This window comes from Pseudophryne corroboree, chromosome 6, assembly GCF_028390025.1.
Source record: "Pseudophryne corroboree isolate aPseCor3 chromosome 6, aPseCor3.hap2, whole genome shotgun sequence".
Taxonomy (NCBI): Eukaryota; Metazoa; Chordata; class Amphibia; order Anura; family Myobatrachidae; genus Pseudophryne; species Pseudophryne corroboree.
Window position 1 is genome coordinate 205,674,392 of NC_086449.1, and position 12,807 is coordinate 205,687,198.

The 12,807-nt window shown below is 46.5% G+C and overlaps 1 long non-coding RNA gene across 2 annotated transcripts in view; it reads right to left on the reverse strand.

Annotated features, from left to right (window-relative positions):
- The window catches only part of LOC134931868 (uncharacterized), a 27,929-nt gene continuing 15,122 nt past the window's right edge, over window positions 1–12,807 (reverse strand). Inside the window, exons 2-4 of one of the 2 annotated variants that reach the window (XR_010179187.1) lie at window positions 3,623–3,670; window positions 2,813–3,049; window positions 1–195 (exon numbers count right to left, since the gene is read on the reverse strand). This is a non-coding gene — a long non-coding RNA (uncharacterized LOC134931868). Of the gene's footprint in view, window positions 196–1,380; window positions 3,050–3,622; window positions 3,671–12,807 lie in introns of those variants that run through there. The other variant, XR_010179186.1, reaches the window with a different exon arrangement.

Below are 12,807 nucleotides of genomic sequence, written 5' to 3' on the forward strand. Positions count from 1 at the left end.
TGACAATACTTTATTTAAATACTACGATTTAGTCCTTTGTACTGTACGTGCCGCTATTTTACAAGAAGTACATGTTAAAACGGTACACAGAGCCTCTGTTTCCCAGGGTCAAGGTTGGCATTATGCTAAAGGGGAAACAGGTCGCTGTCCGAAGTGTGGTGCATCTTTGGCATCTCTATTTAATGACCTTTGTTCCTGCAGAAAAGATATTGGTTTAAAATGATAAATTATTTGAACACTACCTTCACTTTGGCAGTAAGAAGAAAAAACAGACGGCTGCGCTGAATATCAGGAGGAAGATATAATGTACAGAGAGCCAACGTAAAAAATCACAATATTTATTAATAAAACATATAATAATTTATGTATCATATAAACCGGTTAATAATTTAAGAACATTCACTTGACGTGAACTGATGGTCTGTTGTAATAGCTCAGCTTTTATGGTGAAAAGTTCCGTGTTCCACTTGTTAAATAGTTGGTCAGTACCAGGTGTAATAATGGAATCCTAGTAGATTCAAGGTCCCACAGTTGAAATTGAAATTCAGTACCTTTCCAAATGGGCTGGTAAGAGCCGAGCGTCCTCGGCTTCAATGTCCTGCAGTGCCCATACACGCTATGCAGCGGAAAAGGAGAAGACCGTCTCTCTCACCACCCGGTCATAGCGGCGTGTGTGCTGAAGCCGCGGGTGCTGTGGACGGAGAGTGCAGCGGGGACCAAGGTGCACCTGGAAAATTTCACCTGAGCTTGGTACGGATAGGGGCGGGTCCTGACGCGTTTCGTCACGTTCACGTGACTTTCTCGAAGGTAGATGAACGTGAATGTGATGAAATGCGTCAGGACCCGCCCCTATCCGTACCAAGCTCAGGTGAAATTTTCCAGGTGCACCTTGGTCCCCGCTGCACTCTCCGTCCACAGCACCCGCGGCTTCAGCACACACGCTGCTACGACCGGGTGGTGAGAGAGACGGTCTTCTCCTTTTCCGCTGCATAGCGTGTATGGGCACTGCAGGACATTGAAGCCGAGGACGCTCGGCTCTTACCAGCCCATTTGGAAAGGTACTGAATTTCAATTTCAACTGTGGGACCTTGAATCTACTAGGATTCCATTATTACACCTGGTACTTACCAACTATTTAACAAGTGGAACACGGAACTTTTCACCATAAAAGCTGAGCTATTACAACAGACCATCAGTTCACGTCAAGTGAATGTTCTTAAATTATTAACCGGTTTATATGATACATAAATTATTATATGTTTTATTAATAAATATTGTGATTTTTTACGTTGGCTCTCTGTACATTATATCTTCCTCCTGATATTCAGCGCAGCCGTCTGTTTTTTCTTTATGCTATTTCCATAATACTACACATAGTATTCCGGCAAGCGCAGCCTATCAGGAATAGAAAATTGTGGTTATTCAACTTCATGAAATATTTATTGGTTTTTATTTTTTTGATGATTAGGCGCTCGTCTGTTGCAGTTTTTTGTCTTCACTTTGGCAGTGTCTTTGGACCCTAATCCATTGCTCTTTGCCAACTTTGATCCTTGGAACCTGGCTACCTCAACCAAACCATTGATACCTTTCTTGATAATCTTTGTGACAGTTGCAAAGGAAGTTATATTAAACTAATGGATAAACAAACATAATGCGACATTACGTGAAGTTGATGAACTCCTATTGAGATACATGTACTTTGACAGATATGACACGATATCTTACCCTCAACGGGTAATACCTAAATTCCTTAAAAAATGGGTTAACTTTATAGCTTCGAAACCCATAGATTTGCAAAATCAAATATATACTCTAATAGACGCTCCTAGACATTCAATTGGGTAAACCTACCTTGGATGGGAGATGGGGAATATGACATATTGCCAACCAAGGCTCCCCCAGAAATTAAATTGCCACTTATCTTCCATTAAGCCCCTCTTCAGTTCTGGCGCTATCCGCTCAGCAAGGTCTGCAAAGCAGGGAGGCGCCCTGCTGGAGAGGTGCTCTCCCCGCTCTGCAACCTTGCTGATGTGATCTGCCGCTGCTGGCTGCCAGCACCTGTCACACTGCGTGACAAACAGCCAGCAGCGGCTCCGGTATCATGAAGAGCGGAGCCCGTCTCCCCAGCTCTCTGCATCCTTTCTGATTAGGCGAGATCAAGGGGTAGTCCGGGTATGTACTGGACCACCTATTACTCATATCTCCATAATTTAAATAATCAACGTCCGTTGTCGCAGTCCACCTTGTGAAATCCAGGAAGACTACATTGCACTAGCAGAGCCCCATCCCGAGCTCCATCTGTGGCCTGTTTACATCAAAGGGATACAGTATATAGCTGTGGCACACAATCACCAGACAGATGCCTCTCCCTGAAGAAGAGAGGAGGCACTGCTTGGTAAGTGACAGGTGGCTCTCTGCATAGTCTGTATATGAAGTTTGTCAGGAACCCCACACTCAGATTTACTGAGTATTTGTTTATGTTAATGAAGTTGTTTTGTTTTTTAAAATTACATATTATATATATATTACAAGAGGAGCAGGTACAGCGCCGGTTAATCCACATGGAGTATAATCACATTAAAAGTCTGTGTATACAGATGGAATCAAAGCAGCTCAATTGGCGCTGAACAGCACTAGATCCTCCTTAGATAATTTCAGGATCGCTGCTCCCTTTCAATCAATCCGAATTCCCACGGAGGTGAGTATCTGTCAACAAAGCATATACAGGGGGCGCTCCATAGTGCAGGAAGTTTTTTTATTTTTTTAAAAACACACTCAGTACGTAAGGCAAATGTTAAAAATGCGCTCATACCAAACGGCAATCGCTGTGTGCTGATTACCACATGATTCCATAAACAATGACCAGGCAAAGCTGGAACAAGACTCAGAACAGTCGCGCTGGGATCCTCCACCCGCCAGCGGCCGTTTTCCTCGAGACTCGCGGGCAGGAACACACACATCTGTAACTGCTCCTTCAACAGCTGCACTGATCCCCGGCGTCACCAGACTCCACCCTAGCGCGTTTCGTCATCGACTTCGTCAGAGGGCTCTGTATATATATATTTATTTATTTATTTTTGGGGGGTTTTATATACACATACTTCAAAATAAAATTCAGAAGTATGTCTTGCGTACACACACCCTCACACTCCCTCTAACTCCCTGTCAGCGTCCCTGCCCTCACCCTCCCTCTATCTCCCCCTCAGCATCACTGCCCTCACCCTCCCTCTAACTCCCCACCAGCGTTCCTGCCCTCACACTCACTCTTACTCAATGTCCCTGCCTTCACCCTCCTTCTCACTTCCTGTCAGCGTCCCTGCCCTCACCCTCACTCTCCCTCTAATTCCCAATCAGCCTCCCTGCCCTAACACTTCCTATAACTCCCCTCAGTGTCCCTGGCCTCACCCTCCCTCTAACTCCCTGTTAGCGACCCTGCCCTCACACTCTCTCTAACTCCCTGTCAGCGTCACTTCCCTCGCCCTCCAACTCCCCCTCAGCATCACTGTCCCCACCCTCTCTCTCCTAACTCCCGCTCAGTCTCACTGCCATCACCCTCCCTTTAACTCCCCGTCAGCATCCCTGCCCTCACCCTCAAACTCCACCTCAGCATCACTGTCCTCACCATCAATCTCCCTCTAACTGCCACTCAGCATCACTGCCCTTACCCTCCCTGTAACTACCAAAATAGTGGGAGTAAGAAAGGGAAAGAGGGGAGGGAAATAGATGGGGAAGGGGGTGTCGAGATAGAGGAGAAAAAAAGAGAGAGAAAAAATAGCCTCAGTCAGTGCTGGGGAAAACACTGGACATTACATCTAACGTCACTACAACTAGTGTATTCTCTTAAGCTGGGTACACACCTGGCCGACGGATCAGCCATTGGTTTGATCTGCCAACCTTTCTGATGATTGGTAAGTGCATACACACTTACTAATCGTCTGCCCAATGTGTCATGTCTGACATCACAACTGGGCGGGCATTTAAATGTGCCCACCAAGTTTCGATGTTACTGCAGCAAGGAGCATAGGAACGAGTGAGTGCCATATTTTTTCCATTCCCCTGGTGACATGCAGCCCCGTATGTGCACATGTTAACCCTGTAGTTTTTTGTTGTTTTTTTAAATCCTTTATTTTAATTTTGCAAATTAAAACAATTTCCATATATTTCAGCATATATATCAAAAATAGAACTTTGACAGTAGTCTCATAGCATGATAACTGTAGTTACAGAGATGGCAACAAAGAAAAAAAAAGAAAAGAGGATACAGATATTCCATCATATGCTGTACATCGTTCAATATGAGACATAATATTTGAAGGAAAGAGCTACCTCGTAACAATATCACTTATTAACGTAGTAACTATACAAAATGTGAGGCAGCAAACATTTAGAAACAATTAGAAAGGGGAGGACAAGGGAAAAAGGGGGGGGGGGCAGTGGAAAAGGTCACAGATGTAGATCATTTGGAAGCCAGAGAGGAGGCATTAGCAACCTCCATCCTCAGTGTATAATCAGGGATGCGTAATCAGCATAGGTCTTAGTGGTCTTAAATTCTATCCAGTGAAGCCAAGTAGCTACATAGTCTGAGTATTTGTCTAAGGTGGCAGAGTAAACATCCTCCATATACATATAGAAATCAATGCGTTGGAACCACTCCCATATTGTCGGCGGGTTAACGGACCGCCACTGTACTGGGAGTACAGCTCTTGCCGCGTTATTTAAGTGCTTAAGGAGGGACTTCTTGTAGTGAGACAGGGGGATATTTGAGTGTGACAAAAGCCAAAAATCCGGACCCGTTGGCACTGGGCCTCCCAAAATCTCTATTGATAGTTCAATAACTGTGCTCCAGAAGGGGGCAATAGATGGGCAATCCCACCAAATGTGGATCAACGTGCCAGTATCCCTACCACAGCGCCAGCATAAAGGGGAAACTGAGGAGTAAAATTTATGTAAAAGAGACGGGCACCTGTACCATCTCGTCAGTAATTTGTATTGTGTTTCCACAACTTCCAAGCTAGTGGAGCATTGTGCCATAACCTTGCAATGTGTGTCCCAGTGGATCTTAATTCCCCGATGCGTCAAGTCTTTATCCCAAGCATCACAGACAAAAGGGACAGCAGGGAAGTAGCCCTGCAGAAGGATTTTGTAAATACCCAACACTACATGTGAGGGGGCCATCTCTTGATTGCACATAAAGGTCTATCGCTCCTCTCTGCGAGGTAATGAAGTGGTGTACCTGGAGGTAGAACCAATAATCCTTAGCAGGTATATCGCCCGCTGTCTGTATCTCAGAGAATGTTTTGAGTTTGCCATGTGCAAGCAAGTGAAATACCCTAGTCACACCTGCCCTCTCCCATCTAGAAGCAATCTTATTGGACCTTCCCGGGGGAGAACATCGGGTTATCGAAAATAGGCATAAGGGATGTTCGTTTATACGAGACTCCCATCCTATAACGAAGCGTCCGCCATAAAGCTAAAGTGGGCCCCACAGTGGGATGTAATGAGCGGCTAAATTTAGGAGACCAGGGCACTGCTTGTAAATTAAGAGTGGTGGAAGAAGTCTCCAGGTCGACCCACTGTTTCCTATATGGACTGGGGCGGGACCAATCTACAATCCTATGCAGTATTGTGGCATGATAGTATGCAGAAATCATAGGCAGTTGTTGTCCGCCTTGAGATTTCAGTCTAGACAGATGGCTATGTTTGAACCTAGGTTTCCGTCCGCCCCATATGAAGTGGCTTATCGCCTTGTGCGCTTCAGCTAAGAATTGGGGGGGAAGTTTCAAAGGGATGGTTTGAAAAAGATGTAACAGCCTGGGGAGAATATTCATTTTCTCTATATTTATACGGCCTAGCCATGAAAACCTCTGCGTGAGCCAATGCGCCATCTCCTGTCGCAGTTTGCGAAGAAGAGGGGTGTGGTTAATGGTAACTATAGTGTTGAGTGCCGAAGGGATTTGAATCCCTAAATATGTAATATGGGATTTTTGCCATGTGAATTGAAATGACTGCGACAAGAGAGAGGCCGTTGTAGGTGGGAGCGTAACATTCATTGCCATAGATTTGGAATAATTAATTTTAAAATTTGATAGGTTTCCGAACCGCGTGAATTCTTTCATAAGGTTGGGTAGAGAAATCAAAGGATTTGTTATGACTGCCAGTAAGTCATCTGCGAAGAGGGCCAAGCGATGGTTAACGTTGCCCACCTGCAGGCCCGCAATGTTAGGGTTGCATCTGATCGCACGGGCCAGAGCCTCCATACACAGGACAAAGATTAGAGGTGACAGCGGGCAGCCCTGGCGCGTGCCATTGGAAATTGGTATTGGTTCAGAGAGAACGCCATTCACCCTAACCTGAGCAGATGGAGCTCTATACAGTGAGAGAATCCTCTGTAAGAAAACATCTCCCAGACCCAGTCGTCTGAGCACCGCTTCCATAAAGTCCCAGTCCACCCGATCAAAGGCCTTCTCTGCGTCTGTGGAGAGGAGCATGAAGGGGGTGTCGGTTGCCTGTGCGTGCGCTATCAGATCAATGACTCTGATAGTGTTATCTCTTGCCTCTCTGCCCATAACAAAACCGACCTGATCAGAATGTACTATATCTGGTAATAATGGCCTAAGGCGATTAGCCATGAGTTTCGCAAATAGTTTGATATCTACATTCAGCAGCGATATCGGCCTATAGCTGGAAGGGAGTGTCGGATCTTTAGATTCTTTTGGTATGACAGTAATATGGGCACTCAGGGACTGGCCCGACAGAGGGACCGCTGATGATATGGCATTGCAGGCCTGCAGGAGAAGGGGGTTGAGCTTATCTTGAAAGGCTTTATAATATGTGACTGGGAAACCATCCGGCCCTAGGCTTTTGCCATTAGGAGATGACCCCATGGCGGCCAGTATTCTTCCTCAGTGAAGGGATCATCTAGGGCCTGAGCAACGCCTGTTGGAAGAGTCGGAAAAGTAATGTCATCTAAAAATTTCTGTATGTTATGTTTGTGATCCATGCGTGCAGATGATGTACGCGCGGAGGTCAGATTATATAAAGCCGAGTAATAAGTATGAAAAATCCCAGCTATCTCTGTATCAGAGGCATGGGACAAACCGTTAGCATCCGTGAGTTTAGATATATATGTTAAAGATCTCTGAGCCCTAAGAGCACGTGCCAGAAGTTTACCGGGTTTATTTCCCCACCGATGGTGTTTATGTCGACATTTACGAAATGCCCTGCGAGTACCATCGCTGAGCAAAGTATTAAGAGCTTGTCTCTCCGTTTGGAGTTCAACAAAAGTATCTGACGCTAACATGGATTTATGTGCCAATTCTAATTTTTTTATTTTCTCCAGTAGGGCGTTTCTACACTCAACCTTTTGTTTTTTCAGGTATGTGCCCAGCTGTATGCACTTACCTCTTATCACACACTTATGTACCTCCCATAATGTTACCGGGGAGACATCACCAGTCGCATTTAAAGAGATGTAATCCTCTATTGCCTTCTCAATCTGGGGTCGGCAAACAGGATCCCGAATAAGTTGTTCATTGAATCGCCAACGCCAGTGTTTAGGGGGTGGATGACGGAGAGAAAGTGTGAGTGTGACTGGGGCATGGTCTGATAGTGCGATTTGGCCGATGGTTGCATCAACCAATAGATCCAGATGGGCATGGCTCACGCAGAGGTAATCTATTCGGGAGTATGAGTTATGTGGGGATGAGTAAAAGGTAAAATCCCTATCTGAAGGGTGTAGAAGACGCCAAGTGTCACTGTCAACCAATTGAAAATCGTGTAAAACAGCTTTAAATCATTTGGATTCTCTAAGAGTAGTTCTTGGAGACCCAGAAGAGGAATCCAAGCGGGGTTCAAGGACCCAGTTAAAATCTCCTCCCACCACCAAAGTACCCACCAGGTTTTGCTCAACCAGCTCCAGTGAATCTCTAAGAAATCGGGTTTGGCCCTGGTTAGGAAGGTAGAGATTAACAAAAGTGAATGTCTGATGGGCTATGGTAGCTCTAACCAGAATCCCTCTTCCATCGCCTATTAACATTTCCGAGACATCCGTCAGTCTCAAATGCTTGGCAAAAAGAATGTCGACACCCCTAGCCTTTGCTCCGGAGTAATCGTTAAAGTAACCATTTAGGAAGTGGCGAGAGCGAAGACCTGGGGAAGCCCCTCTCTAGAAATGTGTTTCCTGTAAGAAAACAACCTCTGCCCCATCAGTATGTAAGGTGTGTAGTAAGCCTGACCTCTTTTCAGGGATATTTAAACCTTTCACATTGTAAGAAACAATTTTTAAGTTAGCCATAATGGAAGGAATGCAGGAACCAACTTACTGAACGATGTACCATAGCTATAGCTCCAGCATATTCTAGCACCAAGAATAACCTGAAATTGGTGGTGGCATGGGAGGGAAGGGGTGGGTGGGGAAACACATGAGGGAAGAGAGGAGGACACGGATAGCTTAACATAGACATAGAAAACAACATACAATAGCAACCTCTGCATTGAAAGCCATGGGTAAAAACTAAACATCCCATGGTCTAGGAAATGTACAGCAGAGAAGGGGGTCCAAAGGGTGATAACGGGTGCAACAATTCTTGATAATTGATTAAATGAGTATTTCAGAGGGATACGTCATGGGCAGGAAGGGGACGAGCGGAGAAAAAGAAAATAACCGCCATCTCCCATCTCTCCGCTCAACCCCACACAGCACACACGAAACTTCCCAGGCAAAGTACAAACAGAGCCTCTACTAGTGAGAGAACAGTAAGCATTCCCAAAGCAGTATAGGCCCATACATTAAATAAACAGTGAGAGAATTAATGTGAGCATTTAGTGAGATAATGCGGAGAAAAAGGATATCACAGACTAGAGTGACCAATGCAGTCACGAGGCACGATTGCGTCGTTTGGGTTGCCCACTTTTTTCCAAGGCTCCCTGCGGGAGAGCGATGTAGTGGGAAGTTGTAGGGGGTCCGTCCAATTTGGCAGTGGTATTAACGGTAGTCCCAGTGCAGAGCAGAACGATGGGACGTCTTCATAATCTTCAAGAGCATAACGGGTCCCATCACGGGTCACTTGGGCACTTAGAGGAAACCCCCAGTGGAACCTGATATCCTTCTTCCGAAGAGCCTCCGTGAGAGGGTGGAAAAGACGTCTCTGCTGTAGAGTTGCCCATGAAAGGTCCTGAAAAATCTGTATGCGATGGCCATTAAAGTCTATATTCGAGGCCTGTCTGGACTTCTGTAGGATAGTCTCTTTCACTAGAAAATAATGTAGACGGCAGACGACTTCTCTAGGCCTTTCTGTGGGCGCTCCTTTCGGTCAGAGTGCCCGATGTGCTCTGTCAAACATTATTTGAGAGCTGGGGTCGGCACCAAGAAGGTCGTTGAATATTGTAGTTAACGCAGCAACTAAGAAAAACAAAATACAATAGTGTAATCCTGTATGGACACTACAGTTTTTTCCACTGTGTGAAGGGGAAACTAGGTGATGAAGATGGCCCCAGAAAAGAGATACGATGTCCACCTTCTTATGGGGTCACCCAAAAGTGATGCCGTGAAGATACGGTAATGAATCCTTACGTGTATGCTTACTTGAAAAAGTGAGATAGAAAGCACATAAAGGTTTCTTTTCTGTGGATATTATTTTCTCTTTCGCCCGTATAATGAGTATGGATATCACTCATATGGTGGTTCACTGATATGTGGACTCTCCTGTGTGGTCAGCTGGGTTTTTTTTAATCTCACTTTTTCAAGTAAGCATACATGTAAGGATTCATTACCGTATCTTCACTGCATCACTTTAGGGTGACCCCATAAGAAGGTGGACGTCGTATCTCTTTTCTGGGACCATCTTCATCACCTAGTTTCCCCTTCACACAGTGGAAAGAACTGTAGTGTCCATACAGGATTACACTATTGTATTTTGTTTTTCTTTTTTTCATGTATATCATGACATCGCTGTGAGGATCGTTTAAAACAAGGGGACATTTGGAGCGCAGAAAGTGAGACTGTATTTTTCTGTTACATATTGACTTTGTAGGTTGGTGACCTATTTGTACTGTCCTCTGCTGCTCCATTTTGCAGCGCCTTAGAAAGATTTCTTTATTTATTTAACGCAGCAACTAAGCCTTGAGGAGATACATCTTCCGGTAGACCTTTGACCCTCAAGTTATTCTGCCTACCTCTGTTATCCATATCATCTAATCTACATCTCATTTCAGTGGTGGTACGCGAGTATCGAGATACAAGATCATGTAAGTCAGCGAGCTGGGAATCCGTTTCATCTCTGTGGTCTTCCAGGTCGACCACTCTATTCGCTACTTGCGTGAGATCAGATTGGATGGTGGAGAGACTCGCCTGTAGAGAATCATGAATCCGTTTTTCCATGCTGGATAAATCCTGCTGTATGTCTTGGCGAGTCGGTAGAGAGCGTAGCTGTATGAGGACCGCCGCCATGTCGGCGGAGTCTTAACTGGCAGACCCAGAATGGCGTTTTGGGGAAGAAGTCGGGGCCCTATTATCCTCCATGATGTTCGAAGTCAAGGATTCTGAGAGGGGCGTAGAGGTAGTGGTGTCGGATACGGGAGTGCCAAATAAAGTACGAAAGGCTGCAGCTTGCGAGGTTGTGGATTTAGCTTTTGATGAGTTACCAGAACGGCGCCGTCTTGTCAATTGTCTGAGTGGAGAGAACAGAATCCAGAACAGTGCCTCGTAGAAGGAATTGTTAGGACATATCCCAGTAGGTATTGCAACACGTTATCCCCTCTGCGCGGCTTGGTCACATTATAGCAGAATATACATCAGGCAGGTATCTGTGAGCGCAGGAGTCAGCAGCAGGGCAGCATATAGAGGATGGTTGGCTATGTCCCCCAGCTGGTATTCACACAGCCCAGGTGAGGAGGCTGTGCTGTTACTGGTGACCGCCAGGAAGATGGCCGCCGTGGAGCAGCAGGGGAGGCAGCTCATACAATGAGCTTCAGCCAGGCTCCTTCAGCAGCACACAGCCGCGGGGAGAGCCCTCGGCGGACGATGGAAGGGCCCAGGGTGGTGTCAAGTCAGCGGGGAGTCTCCGCGGGCGACCGCAGCGGTCGTTTGTGGGGTGCGCGTCCCGGAGCCCACAACCCGGCCGTGGCCCAAACTAAAGGTCCCGGCTTCCGGAGCTCGACTAGGCCGGAAGTTGCGAGCGTCCGCGCTGCCGTCTCCCGGCTCCGTGAGTGTGGAAAACAGTGGAGGGATTGCAGGGCACTGTCAGTCAGGTCAGGGATCCAGTGGGGCACCCCAGTACTCACAAGTCCCCTGGATGCTGGATGTCAGATCTCCTTCACTCCGTGAGATTTCAAGATGGCCGCCGTTGTGGAACACCTTCGCCCGGAGGTCTCGAACGCCCTGCTCCCGCCGGCTTCAGCCGCACAAGAGGAGCCCAGATGGTAATGGGGTGCGGAGAGGTAAGCACCGGCGAGCGGCCCGTCAGTGAGGACGAACCCGACCACCCGCGCGCGGCTCCGTCTCCCGTCCAGGATTACCTCCAAAATTTAGCCCCCGGCTTCGCGGAGGTGAGAGGGCCGCAACCCACAGAGTTGGCCTAGGCCTCCTCCCGATTCCGCGGCACGCTCACACTGAAGCAGAGGTACAGGGTGAGAGATTGGGGCACAAATACAGGGTGATGGATGGTGCAGGGAGGGGTGTAAAGGGCTTTTTGCACGAGTGCAGGCAGGAGCCCTTGGAAAGTGCAGCTCTCCCAGTTGCCAGCCAGGCCATGCCCCCCCCCCAGGCCACGCCCCCCAACCCTGTAGTTTTGATGTTGATTAGACATTTATACATAGAGAAGTGTGACTGTATGTTTTTTGACTACATGGCACTTTATTAACATAAGGCTCATTCAGATTGATTCGTTATTTCAGCACGCAGCAGGTATTCAGCCTCTTTTGGTTTGCATTCCTTGGTGGAACGCAGTATGTTTTGGCCACTTCCCTTTCACCCCAGACATCACAGCTGCCGCCGATAGGGTGGGGACCCCTGTGTATTGCTTTACATAGGGACCTATGCTGCTATTAAGGTATTGTGTATAAGGGGCACTACTGTGGGCATTGTGTATCAGGGATACTACTGTGTAACGTTACATGCATAAGGGCCAATACTATGGGCTTTGTGTATAAGGAGCACTACTGTGTAGTCTAATATGTATAAGGGGCACTAATGCGTGGCATAATGTGTATAGTATGTGGTGTAATATGAATCATGGGGACTATATGCAATGTAATGTGAATAAGATTGTGCTACAGTGTGACGTAATTTGAATTGAAAGTACTATTGTGTGGCCACACCCCTCCCCGTGTGAGGCCATTCTCTTTTTGCGGCACACGCCTTAGGCGTGCGCTGTCTCTTTAAGGGTTAAGGGATGGAGGGTGCAAAATTATAGTTTGCAGGAGGGCACCGAACACCCTAGCACCGGCACTGCCCCTCTTTAATGTTTATTGAAATACATTTATGTTTATACTTCAAAGACCCTCATTCAACTGCAGACTACTGTTATATTATATTGTATAACAGTAAATCCCAATACTGTAGACTCTTCTATCAGTTTCTACTACATATGAATATTAGATGTATCGCTATGAGATCTTCCTAACAATATCATATTGAATGTGTTTTATCCACCAATAATTCCTAGTACACAAGTGAAAGATGTGAGACTTTTCTTTCCTCTTTGGGGGTCATTCCAACCTGATCGCATGCAAGCTATTTTTTGCAGCACTGCGATCAGGTCAAAACTCGGCAAATCTGCGCATGCGTATGCACCACAGTGCACAGGCGCG